General features: G+C 38.7%; 1 non-coding gene across 1 annotated transcript; it reads right to left on the bottom strand.

The window, feature by feature from the left end:
- Nucleotides 1-723: 723 nt before the first annotated feature.
- Nucleotides 724-831, bottom strand: LOC148565165 (small nucleolar RNA R71). Its single transcript, XR_015884279.1, has one exon. It is a non-coding gene; the product is annotated as a small nucleolar RNA R71 (small nucleolar RNA).
- Nucleotides 832-13,151: the final 12,320 nt, after the last annotated feature.

The raw sequence follows: 13,151 nt of genomic DNA, 5'->3' as shown, positions 1-13,151 counted from the left end.
TTCGAAAATCACTAACTCTTTTTAAAAAATAATTTTCGAAAATTCTCTTTCTCTCACATCTCTGCTATCCTCACCCTTGTGTTTCTTTCTTCACATTACTCTTCTTTTCTTCTTCTACTCACACAGGGACCTCTATACTGTGGTAAAAAGGACCCCTATTATTATTATTTTTCTGTCCCTCTTTTTCATATGAGCAGGAGCAAGGACAAGAACATTCTTGTAGAAGCAGATCCAGAACCTGAAAGGACTCTGAAGAGGAAACTAAGAGAAGCTAAATTACAACAATCCAGCAAACACCTTTCAGAAATTTTTGAACAAGAAGAGGAGATGGCAGCCGAAAATAATAATAATGCAAGGAGGATGCTTGGTGACTTTACTGCACCTAATTCCAATTTACATGGAAGAAGCATCTCCATTCCTGCCATTGGAGCAAATAATTTTGAGCTTAAACCTCAATTAGTTTCTCTGATGCAGTAGAACTGCAAGTTTCATGGACTTCCATCTGAAGATCCTTTTCAGTTCTTAACTGAATTCTTGTAGATATGTGATACTGTTAAGATTAATGGAGTAGATCCTGAAGTCTACAGGCTCATGCTTTTCCCTTTTGCTGTGAGAGACAGAGCTAGAATATGGTTGGACTCTCAACCTAAGGATAGCCTGAACTCTTGGGATAAGCTGGTCAAGGCTTTCTTAGCCAAGTTCTTTCCTCCTCAAAAGCTGAGTAAGCATAGAGTGGATGTTCAGACCTTCAGACAGAAAGAAGGTGAATCCCTCTATGAAGCTTGGGAGAGATACAAAGAACTGACCAAAAAGTGTCCTTCTGACATGCTTTCAGAATGGACCATCCTGGACATATTCTATGATGGTCTGTCTGAATTAGCTAAAATGTCATTGGACACCTCTGCAGGTGGATCCATTCACCTAAAGAAAACGCCTGCAGAAGCTCAAGAACTCATTGACATGGTTGCTAATAACCAGTTCATGTACACTTCTGAGAGGAATCCTGTGAGTAATGGGACGCCCATGAAGAAGGGAGTTCTTGAAATTGATACTCTGAATGCCATACTGGCTCAGAATAAAATATTAACTCAGCAAGTCAATATGATTTCTCAGAGTCTGAAGGGAATGCAAGCTGCATCCAACAGTACTCAAGAGGCATCTTCTGAAGAAGAAGCTTATGATCCTAAGAACCCTGCAATAGCAGAGGTAAATTATATGGGTGAACCTTATGGAAACACCTATAACCCCTCATGGAGAAGTCACCCAAATTTCTCATGGAAGGATAAATAAAAGCGTCAACAAGGCTTTAATAATGGTGGAAGAAATAGGTTTAACAATAGTAAACCTTTTCCATCATCTTCTCAGCAACAGACAGAGAACTCTGAACAAAATACCTCTAATTTAGCAAACTTAGTCTCTGATCTATCTAAGGCCACTGTAAGTTTCATGAATGAAACAATGTCCTCCATTAGAAATTTGGAGGCACAAGTGGGCCAGCTGAGTAAAAGGATCACTGAAATCCCTCCTAGTACTCTCCCAAGCAATACAGAAGAAAATCCAAAAAGGAGAGTGCAAGGCCATTGAATTGATCACCATGGCTGAACCTGTAAGGGAAGGAGAGGACGTGAATCCCAAGGAGGAAGACCTCCTGGGACGTCCAGTGATCAATAAGGAGTTTCCCTTTGAGGAACCAAAGGAATCTGAGGCTCATCTAGAGACCATAGAGATTCCATTGAACCTCCTTACGCCATTCATGAGCTCTGAAGAGTACTCTTCTTCTAAAGAGAATGAAGATGTTACTGAAGAGCAAGTTGCCAAGTTCCTTGGTGCAATCATGAAGCTGAATGCAAATTTAGTTGGTAATGAGACTTGGGGAGATGAACCTCCCCTGTTCACCAATGAACTAAATGCATTGGATCAACTGAGATTACCTCAGAAGAAACAGGATCCTGGAAAGTTCCTAATACCTTGCACCATAGGCACCATGACCTTTGAGAAGGCTCTATGTGACCTTGGGTCAGGAATAAACCTCATGCCACTCTCTGTAATGGAGAAATTGGGAATCTTTGAGGTACAAGCTGCTAAAATCTCATTAGAGATGGCAGATAATTCCAGAAAACAGGCTTATGGACAAGTAGAGGACGTATTAGTAAAGGTTAAAGGCCTTTACATCCCTGCTGATTTCATAATCCTAGATACTGGGAAGGATGAGGATGAATCCATCATCCTTGGAAGACCCTTCCTAGCCACAGCAAGAAATGTGATTGATGTTAACAGAGGTGAATTAGTCCTTCAATTGAATGAGGACTCCCTTGTGTTTACAACTCAAGGTTACCCTTCTGTAAACATGGAGAGGAAGCATAAAAGGCTTCTCTCAAAACAGAGTCAACCAGAGCCCCCACAGTCAAACTCTAAGTTTGGTGTTGGGAGGCCACAACCAAACTCTAAGTTTGGTGTTGGGAAGTCTCAACAATGCTCCAAACATCTGTGAGGCTCCATGAGAGCCCACTGTCAAGCTATTGACATTAAAGAAGTGCTTGTTGGGAGGCAACCCAATTTTTATTTATCTAATTTTATTTTTCTTGTTCTTTCATGTTTTATTAGGTTCATGATCATGTGGAGTCACAAAATAAATATAAAAATTGAAAACGGAATCAAAAACAGCAGAAGAAAAATCACACCATGGAGGAAGACCTTACTGGCATTTAAACGCCAGTAAGAAGCATCTGGCTGGCGTTCAACGCCAGAACAGAGCATGGTTCTGGCGCTGAACGCCCAAAATGGGCAGCATCTGGGCGTTTGAACGCTAGAATTGCACCCTGGAGAAGAGTTGGCACTGAACGCCCAGATCAAGCATGGTTCTGGCGTTCAACGCCAGAAATGGGCAACAAATGGGCGTTCAACGCCCAGAACAAGCACCAATCTGGCGCTGAATGCCCAGAGTTGTGTGCAAGGGCATTTTTCATGCCTAATTTGGTTCAAGGTTGTAAATCCTTGAACACCTCAGGATCTGTGGACCCCACAGGATCCCTACCTACCTCCACTCACTTCTTCTCACCCCTCTTTTACACAATCCCATAAACACTCTTCCCAAAAAATCTTCACCAATCACCTCAATCTCTCCTCCCTATAACCACTTCACCACTCACATCCATCCACTCTTCCCCATAAACCTACTTCATAAACTCCACCTACCTTCAAAATTCAAAATCACTTTCCCACCCAAAACCCACCCTTATGGCCGAACCTTACCCCCCTCCCTTCCCTATATAAAGCCCTCCATTCTTCTTCAAATTCACACAACACAACCCTCTTTTTCCCTCCTTGGCCGAAACACAAACCCTTCTCTCTCTCCTCTATTTCTTCTTCTTCTTCATCTATTCTTTCTTTTCTTGCTCGAGGGCGAGCAATATTCTAAGTTTGGTGTGGTAAAAGCATAAGCTTTTTGTTTTTCCATTACCATTGATGGCACCTAAGACCGGAGAATCCTCTAGAAAAGGGAAAGGGAAGACAAAAGCTTCCACCTCCGAGTCATGGGAGATGGAAAGATTCGTCTCCAAAGCTCATCAAGACCACTTCTATGATGTTGTGGCCAAGAAAAAGGTGATCCCCGAGGTCCCTTTCAAGCTCATCACCATGAGATCCCGGAGATGCCTCAAATGCATTTTCCTCCACAAAACTATTGGGGGCAAATCAATACCTCCCTAGGAGAATTAAGTTCCAACATAGGACAATTAAGGGTGGAACATCAAGAGCACTCCACCATCCTTCATGAAATAAGAGAAGATCAAAAAGCAATGAAGGAGGAGCAACAAAGACAAGGAAGAGACATAGAAGAGCTCAAGGACATCATTGGTTCCTCAAGAAGGAAACCCCATCATCACTAAGGTGGACTCATTCCTTGTTCTTACATTCTCTGTTTTTCGTTTTCTCTGTGTTAAGTTCTTATCCATGTTTGTGTCTTCATTACATGATCATTAGTATTTAGTAACTTTGTCTTAAAGTTATGAATGTCCTATGCATCCATTACCTCTCTTAAATGAAAACTGTTTTAATTCAAAAGAACAAGAAGTACATGAGTTTCGAATTTATCCTTGAACTTAGTTTAATTATATTGATGTGGTGACAATGCTTCTTGTTTTCTGAATGAATGCTTGAACAGTGCATATGTCTTTTGAAGTTGTTGTTTAAGAATGTTAAATGATGATAAGGAGACATGTTATTTGATAATCTGAAAAATTATAAAAATGATTTTTGAAGCAAGAAAAAGCAGCAAAGAACAAAGCTTGCAGAAAAAAAAAGCGAAAAAAAATAGAAAGAAAAAGCAAGCAGAAAAAGCCAAAAGCTCTTAAAACTAAAAGGCAAGAGCAAAAAGCCAGTAACCCTTAAAACCAAAAGGCAAGGGTAATAAAAAGGATCCCAAGGCTTTGAGCATCAGTGGATAGGAGGGCCTAAAGGAATAAAATCCTGGCCTAAGCGGCTAAACCAAGCTGTCCCTAACCATGTGCTTGTGGCGTGAAGGTGTCAAGTGAAAACTTGAGACTGAGCAGTTAAAGTCAAGGTCCAAAGCAAAAGAAGAGTGTGCTTAAGAACCCTGGACACCTCTAATTGGGGACTTTAGCAAAGCTGAGTCACAATCTGAAAAGGTTCACCCAATTATGTGTCTGTGGCATTTATGTATCCGGTGGTAATACTGGAAAACAAAGTGCTTAGGGCCACGACCAAGACTCATAAAGTAGTTGTGTTCAAGACTCATCATACTGAACTAGGAGAGTCAATAACACTATCTGAACTCTGAGTTCCTATAGATGCCAATCATTCTGAACCTCAATGGATAAAGTGAGATGCCAAAACTATTCAAGAGGCAAAAAGCTACAAGTCCCGCTCATCTGATTGGAGCTATGTTTCATTGATAGTTTGGAATTTATAGTATATTCTCTTCTTTTTATCCTATTTGATTTTCAGTTGCTTGGGGACAAGCAACAATTTAAGTTTGGTGTTGTGATGAGCGGATAATTTATACGCTTTTTGGCATTGTTTTTAGTATATTTTTAGTAGAATCTAGTTACTTTTAGGGATGTTTTTATTAGTTTTTATGTTAAATTCACATTTCTGGACTTTACTATGAGTTTGTGTGTTTTTCTGTGATTTCAGGTATTTTCTGGCTGAAATTGAGGGACTTGAGCAAAAATCAGATTCAGAGGTTGAAGAAGGACTGCTGATGCTGTTGGATTCTGACCTTCCTACACTCAAAGTGGATTTTCTGGAGCTACATAACTCAAACTGGCGCGCGTCCAATTGCGTTGGAAAGTAGACATGTAGGGCTTTCCAGCAATATATAATAGTCCATACTTTGGACGAGTTTAGATGACGTAAAAGGGCGTTGAACACCAGTTCTACGCTGCTGTCTGGAGTTAAACGCCAGAAACAAGTCACAAACCAGAGTTGAACGCCAGAAATACGTTACAACCTGGCGTTCAACTCCAGAAAAAGCCTCTGCACGTGTAACATTCAAGCTCAGCCCAAGCACACACCAAGTGGGCCCCGAAAGTGGATTTATGCATCAATTACTTACTTCTGTAAACCCTAGTAACTAGTTTAGTATAAATAGGACTTTTTACTATTGTATTAGACATCTTTGGAAGATCTGGGATTGTAATTTTGATCCTGTGATCTCGTTTTAGGGGCTGGGCATTCGGCCATGCCTGGACCTTTCACTTATGTATTTTCAACGGTAGAGTTTCTACACTCCATAGATTAAGGTGTGGAGCTCTGCTGTTCCTCAAAGATTAATGCAAAGTACTACTGTTTTTCTATTCTATTCAACTTATTCCACTTCTAAGATATTCATTCACACTTCAACCTGAATGTGATGAACGTGACAATCATCATCATTCCCCATGAACGTGTGCCTGACAACCACTTCCGTTCTACCTTAGATTGAATGAGTATCTCTTGGATCTCTTAATCAGAATCTTCGTGGCATAAGCTAGATTGATGGCGGCATTCATGAGAGTCCGAAAAGTCTAAACCTTGTCTATGGTATTCCGAGTAGGACTCTGGGATTGAATGACTGTGACGAACTTCAAACTCGCGAGTGCTGGGCCTAGTGACAGACGCAAAAGGAGGGTGAATCCTATTCCAGTATGATCGAGAACCTCAGATGATTAGCCGTGCTGTGGCAGAGCATTTGTACCATTTTCACAAGAGGATGGGATGCAGCCATTGGCAAGGGTGATGCCTCCAGACGATTAGCCATGCAGTGACAGCGCATCGGACCATTTTCCAAAGAGGATTAAAAGTAGCCATTGACAACGGTGATGTCCTTACATAAAGCCAGCCATGGAAAGGAGTAAGATTGATTGGATGAAGATAGCGGGAAAGCAGAGATTCAGAGGAACGAAAGCATCTCTATACGCTTATCTGAAATTCTCACCAATGAATTACATAAGTGTTTCTATTCTTATTTTCTATCTATTTAATATTTATGTTCGAAAACTCCATAACTATTTTATATCCGCCTGACTGAGATTTACAAGGTGACCATAGCTTGCTTCATACCAACAATCTCCGTGGGATCGACCCTTACTCACGTAAGGTTTATTACTTGGACGACCCAGTGCACTTGCTGATTAGTTGTATCGAAGTTGTGAATGAAAAACGATTTATTAAGACGTGCGTACAGAGTTTCTGGCGCCGTTGCCTGAGATCACAATTTCGTGCACTAGCTATCTTCGCCATTATTTCCATTGTTCCCATTGTTCATCTGGTTCCCCAACACTTCGGCTGTCGCATGCATAGGCGCATGTTAAATTCTGTTTTTATGCTTCTAAAAAAAAATTTTCAATCCATGCTTAAGAACGCATGGCGCGTACGCGTGGATTGCACTTCCGCAACTCCTGGTACAAAAACTCGAGAGTTGTACGAGATTTGTGCTGAAATTGTGCAAGGAGCACAATCCACGCATAAGCACGCATGACGCTTACGCGAGGATTGTCCCTGCTGCATCCACGCGTAAGCACGCATGACGCGTATGCGTGGATTGTCAAAAAAAAAAAATTCAATCCATGCTTAAGCACGCATGACGCGTACGCGTGGATTGTCCCTGCTGCATCCATGCTTAAGCACGCATGACGCTTATGCGTGGATTCGCACCCTGTTTTTCTCCTTTCTCCTCTCTTCTTCTTTCTTCTTTTCTTCTTCTTTCTTTCTACCTTTCTTCTTCCTGTCTTGAAGAAAAAAATATTTTTTTAATATAAAAAATAAAAAAATAAATAAAAAATATAAAAATAATAATAATAATAATAATAAATAAATAAATAAAACACTAAAAAAATTTTTTTCTTTCTTTTCTTCCATTTTCTTTTATTGCATTTGCTTACTTTCATTCATTGCATTTTAATTTTGTTTTTATGGCTTGTTGTAATTTTCTTTTTTTTAAGTTTCTTATTTTAATAACGGTGTTGAATTTTCCTATTCAATTGTTGAGAATTTCTTGCATTATTTCGGTGCCTCTTGACTTGTTTGATATTGTTGGGTGATGAAACCTTTAAATCAATGCTTCATCTTGTATGACTCTTATGTCTTTGTGTATTGATATGACCTCATATTGTCTTTCATGACCCACTTCTTCTTATTTGAACTTGATGCTCCATATGTTCTTCATGCTTCGATTTTACTCTTGCATCAAGTATTAGTTAATATGCCATTAGCTTATATTGCTTTCTCACTTACATGCGTGGCTAACATGTAGTGAGAACCTTACTCTTATTTGGCATTAGCCCCGGCCTACGTTCTACTTGTTTTGATATCTTTGTTGTATGCCTAATTGTCGTTCTTCTTTCCTCCCCTTTTAGGTTGGCCACCAATAAGGGAGAAATGAATAGCTTTAAATGGGGCAACAAACAAGTCATCCGCACAATCTTTTGACGGAACTCATCAATTGTAGCAACCCGTCCACATTGCTCTTCTTTGCATGCACTGAGGACGGTGCAATCTTCAAGTGTGGGGAGGTCGTCCGACCGATCTCCGTGGGTAAAAATTTCTTTTTCAACACCAATGTTAACTAGTTGTTGCATTGCATGATAGGTTGCATGTTAGTTAGAATTTTACATATTTTACCACTTCTCTTTTTATGTTAGGACTACTTGGTTAAGGTGATGATTTCTTTTCTAAGAAACTGTTTTAGGGCACCTCAATTGATTTGAGTGAAAACTTTTCATAAAACTTGCCTGAATCATATATATATTGTGGAACATGACTTTTGAGCTAATAACACAAGCAAGTGAGACTTGAGCCTAATGGTGTGGTTACATCTTATAACCACTTATTTTTCCTTCTTGTGTGCATTATTCTCTTTCTATGATTGTGATATTTGATTTGTTTGATTCTTTATGTACATTATTTTGTGTATTCATGTATTTATATGATTGAGGCCATCATTTCATTTAGCTCACTTACCCAAATAGCCTTACCTCTTATCTTCCATTGTTAGCCAAATTTGAGCCTACGATTAACCCACTTGTTCTTAATTTAGCACATTACAAGCCTTAAAGCAGAAAATAATAAATGTGCTTATTTGGATCTTTGATTAGCTTAGGCTAGAGTGTGTGTATCATTCAAGTATGGAAATCTTGGGACATTGGGAGAATAAAAGGGTAGTTTTGTATTTTTATTGAAATTATTGGGAATTGGGTACATGCTCATGTATTGATAAAATGTATAGACCTTATGCATTGATGTTCTTGTATATAGTTTGAAAAAAAGAAAGAAAAAATGAGAAAAATAAAAGAAAAAGAAAAAGAAACAAAAAGAAGAGCATGGAAAAGAAAAGAAAAGAAAAAAATAGAAAAAGAAAGAAACAAATAAAAAGAATGAAATAAAAAGGGAAAAAATGCCCCAAAGCAAAGCTTAATAAGGGTCAATGCATAAGTGTTGTGAAATGAAAAGGAAATGCATGAGTATATGAAAAAGTGAGAAAAATGGGTAGTTAGGTTAGCTTTGAAATTGTATAGGATGTCATAGGTTAGGTGGGAAGTTTAAGCTTATCAAAGATTCAAATTTTAAGCTCACTTAAGCAAATATGCACCTTTACCTTGACCCTAGCCCCATTACAACCTATGAAAAGACCTCATGATACTTGTATGCATGCATTGAATAAATGTTGATTGTTAAAAGAAAAACAAATCTTAGAAAGCATGAAATAGAGGAGAATTGAGAGAATCAACCCTAAACACTTGAGAGAATAGAGTGCAAACGCATCTGGTGAGGGTTTGATGCTCAATTACATGATTTCACCTATAATCATCACTCTTCTTGCAAGTTTGTAAAAATATTTAATAACTCAATTCAATTGTGGATTAGACTTGCAAGTCCTTAGCCCTTGTGCATATAGGCTTCTTGGGAATTGATTTATTTTGACCAAGAAATTGCATTCATGTAGATAGTTACATATAGGTAGGGTGCATTTAGTTAGATTTCATTGAATAAATGTTGATATCCTTTGCTTTCTATTGGTTTAAGCATGAGGACATGCTTGGTTTAAGTGTCGGGAGGTTGATAAACCCCATTTGTAGGGTTTATCTTGTGTTGAATTTAGAGGGTTTTATCATCTTTTCCCATATTTATTCAATGAAATAGCATGGTTTTATAACTTCTCCTTTAATTGTGCTTAAAAGTGAAAACATGCTTTTTAGGTCTTACAATAGCTAAATTTAATTTACCTTGATTCCATTAGGTGCCTTGATATGTTTGTTAAGTGATTTCAGATTTAGGAGGCAAAGATTGGATCAAGGGAATGAAGGAAAAGCATGTAAAAATGGAGAACTCATGAAGAAATGAAGGAATCGGAAAAGCTGTCAAGCCGACCTCTTTGCACTCAATCGACCATAACTTGAGCTACAGAGGTCCAAATGATGCGGTTCTAGTTGTGTTGGAAAGCTAACATCCGGGGCTTCGAAATGATTTAAGATTTGCCATAGTTGCACCGTGCAAATCAGAACGCACGTGCACGGTACGTGTACACGCCGATGGTTGCACATGATTTACTTAATGCAACTCGTGGCCAGCGAATTCTAAAGCCTTGTGGGCCCAATCCAACTCATTTCTGATGCTATTTAAGCCAAGGATTGAAGGGGAATTAACATACTTTAATCATGAGTCATAGTTTAAGCTTTAGGAGTAGTTAGAGTTAGTTTCTAGAGAGAGAAGCTCTCACTTTTCTCTAGAATTAGGATTAGGTTTTAGATTTAGATCTAGTTCTTCTTCTCTCTTCTAATTTTCCTTTTCTTTCCTTAATTATTCTCTTGTAGTTGTAGAATTCTTCTTCTCTTGTAATTCCTTTGTATTGTTAGTTGTAGGTTATGAACTTTCCTTTGTATTGCAACCATCGGCGCGTACGAGTACCGTGCGCGTGCGCGCCGATTTGCGCAGTGTAATGATGAGCGGATATTTTATACACTTTTTGAGGGTAATTTCATGTAGTTTTTAGTATGTTTTAGTTAGTTTTTAGTATATTTTTATTATTTTCTAGGCAAAAATTCATATTTCTGGACTTTACTATGAGTTTGTGTGTTTTTCTGTGATTTTAGGTATTTTCTTGCTGAAATTGAGGGAGCTGAGCAAAAATCTGATTCACGCTGAAAAAGGACTACAGATGCTGTTGGATTCTGATATCCCTGCACTTGAAATAAATTTTCTGGAGCTACAGAAGTCCAAATGGTGCGTTCTTAATTCCGTTGGAAATTAGACATCCAGGGCTTTCCAGTAATATATAATAGTCTATACTTTGTTCAAGGATAGACGACGTAAACTGGCGTTCAATACGCCAGTTCCATGTTGCATTCTGGCGTTAAACGCCAGAAACAGGTTACAAGTTGGAGTTAAACGCCAGAAACAGGTTACAACCTGGCGTTTAACTCTAGAAACAGCCTAGGCACTTGTAAAGCTCAAGTCTAAGCCCCAGCACACACCAAGTGGGTCCCAGAAGTAGATTTCTGCACTATCTATCTTAGTTTACTCATTTTCTGTAAACCTAGGTTACTAGTTTAGTATTTAAACAACTTTTAGAGATTTATTTTGTACCTCATGATATTTTTAGATCTGAACTTTGTACTCTTTGATGGCATGAGTCTCTAAACTCCATTGTTGGGGGTGAGGAGTTCTACTGTGTCCCGATGAATTAATGCAATTATTTCTGTTCTCTATTCAAACACGCTTGTTTCTATCTAAGATGTTCATTTGCACTTCAATATGATAGATGTGATGATCCGTGACACTCATCACTATTCTCAACCTATGAACGCGTGCCTGACAACCACCTCCGTTCTACCTTCGATTGAATGAGTATCTCTTGGATTCATTAATCAGAATCTTCGTGGTATAAGCTAGAATACATTGGCAGCATTCTTGAGAATCTGGAAAGTCTAAACCTTGTCTGTGGTATTCCGAGTTGGATTCAAGGATTGAATGACTGTGACGAGCTTTAAACTCGCGAGTGTTGGGCGTAGTGACAGACGCAAAAGGATCAATGGATCCTATTCCAGCATGATCGAGAACCGACAGATGATTAGCCGTGCGGTGATAGCGCACCTGGACCATTTTCACTGAAAGGACGGATGGTAGCCATTGACAATGGTGATCCACTAACACACAGCTTGCCATAGGAGGAAACTTGCGTGCGTGAAGAAGATGACAGTAGGAAAGCAGAGATTCAGATGACAAGCATCTCCAAAACTCCAACATATTCTCCATTACTGCATAACAAGTATTTAATTCATGCTCTTTTATTCTTCGCAATTCAAACTGATAATTATAATTGATTTCCTGAATAAGAGCTACAAGATAACAATAGATTTCTTCAAGCCAATAATCTCCGTGGGATTCGACCCTTACTCACGTAAGGTATTACTTGGACGACCCAGTGCACTTGCTGGTTAGTGATACGAGTTGTGAAAAGTGTGATTCGAAATTTATGCACCATGTAACTATGGCAAATATTATATCATTTGGAAGCCCCGGATGTTAGCTTTCCAATGCAACTGGAACCGCATCATATGGATCTCTGTAGCTCAAGTTATGGTCGATTAAGTGCGAAGAGGTCAGCTTGACAGCTTTTCCGATTCCTTCATTTCTTCATGAGTTCTCCATTTTTACATGCTTTTCCTTCATTCCCTTGATCCAATCTTTGCCTCCTAAATCTGAAATCACTTAACAAACATATCAAGGTACCTAATGGAATCAAGGTAAATTAAATTTAGCTATTGTAAGACCTAAAAAGTATGTTTTCACTTTTAAGCACAATTAAAGGAGAAGTTATAAAACCATGCTATTTCATTGAATAAATATGGGAAAAGATGATAAAACCCTCTAAATTCAACACAAGATAAACCCTACAAATCGGGTTTATCAGCGCAACCATGTTTCTCAGGGTAGCCATGAAGTCTACAGGGTCATTCCCTGTCGGTTCAGGATTAGTGTTGCCTATTCTAGCTCTGCTTCATCCGCGACCGCGTCTGTGAGTCGACATCTAGTCCCTATACACACCAAATAAATGATATCAAGTTGATCAGTCTCAATATCACAAGTCTAGTACTTCATGTCCCAAATTCATGCTCATGAATGTTTATGCTATGTATATCAATCAGATATCCTAATAGCACATAGATACATACACAGAAAATGTACAGAAGCATAGTCAGTCCGTCCCTCAGGCTCTACAGGAACGAAATGATCTGAAACTATAATGTAACACCCTACCACACAAAGCTTTACACCTAGGATGTAAAACAGAGGTGGCGAGGCGCTACGACCTCTAAAATAAAATACATATAGAATAACAATAGAAAGAATACAGTATACGAGGAATCTTAAAAAATGGGTAAAACAAAATCGCAAAATAAAAAGTGCAACACTCAGAAAAGAGATAACTTGCGTACGAAGAAATCTAAAGATCATAGGTATAAATCGACAAAATGAGAGAATAGGGAGTCAAGGATACAGAATAACTAGCTCCTAACTCAGCCTGCGAACCCAAGGCTGGCCGGAGAATATTTACATACATATATACATCTCCCATCAACCCAAAATACAAAGATAAAACCTTAACTCTCCTTAAACCTCTAAGAGGAACAAAATAAACAAGTTATTCAGAG

Source organism: Arachis ipaensis, chromosome B5 (genome assembly GCF_059453495.1).
Source record: "Arachis ipaensis isolate K30076 ecotype BB chromosome B5, ASM5945349v1, whole genome shotgun sequence".
NCBI classification, from domain to species: domain Eukaryota; kingdom Viridiplantae; phylum Streptophyta; class Magnoliopsida; order Fabales; family Fabaceae; genus Arachis; species Arachis ipaensis.
Note: the sequence above shows the minus strand (reverse complement) of the source record. Positions and strands in the feature narration are given on the sequence as shown.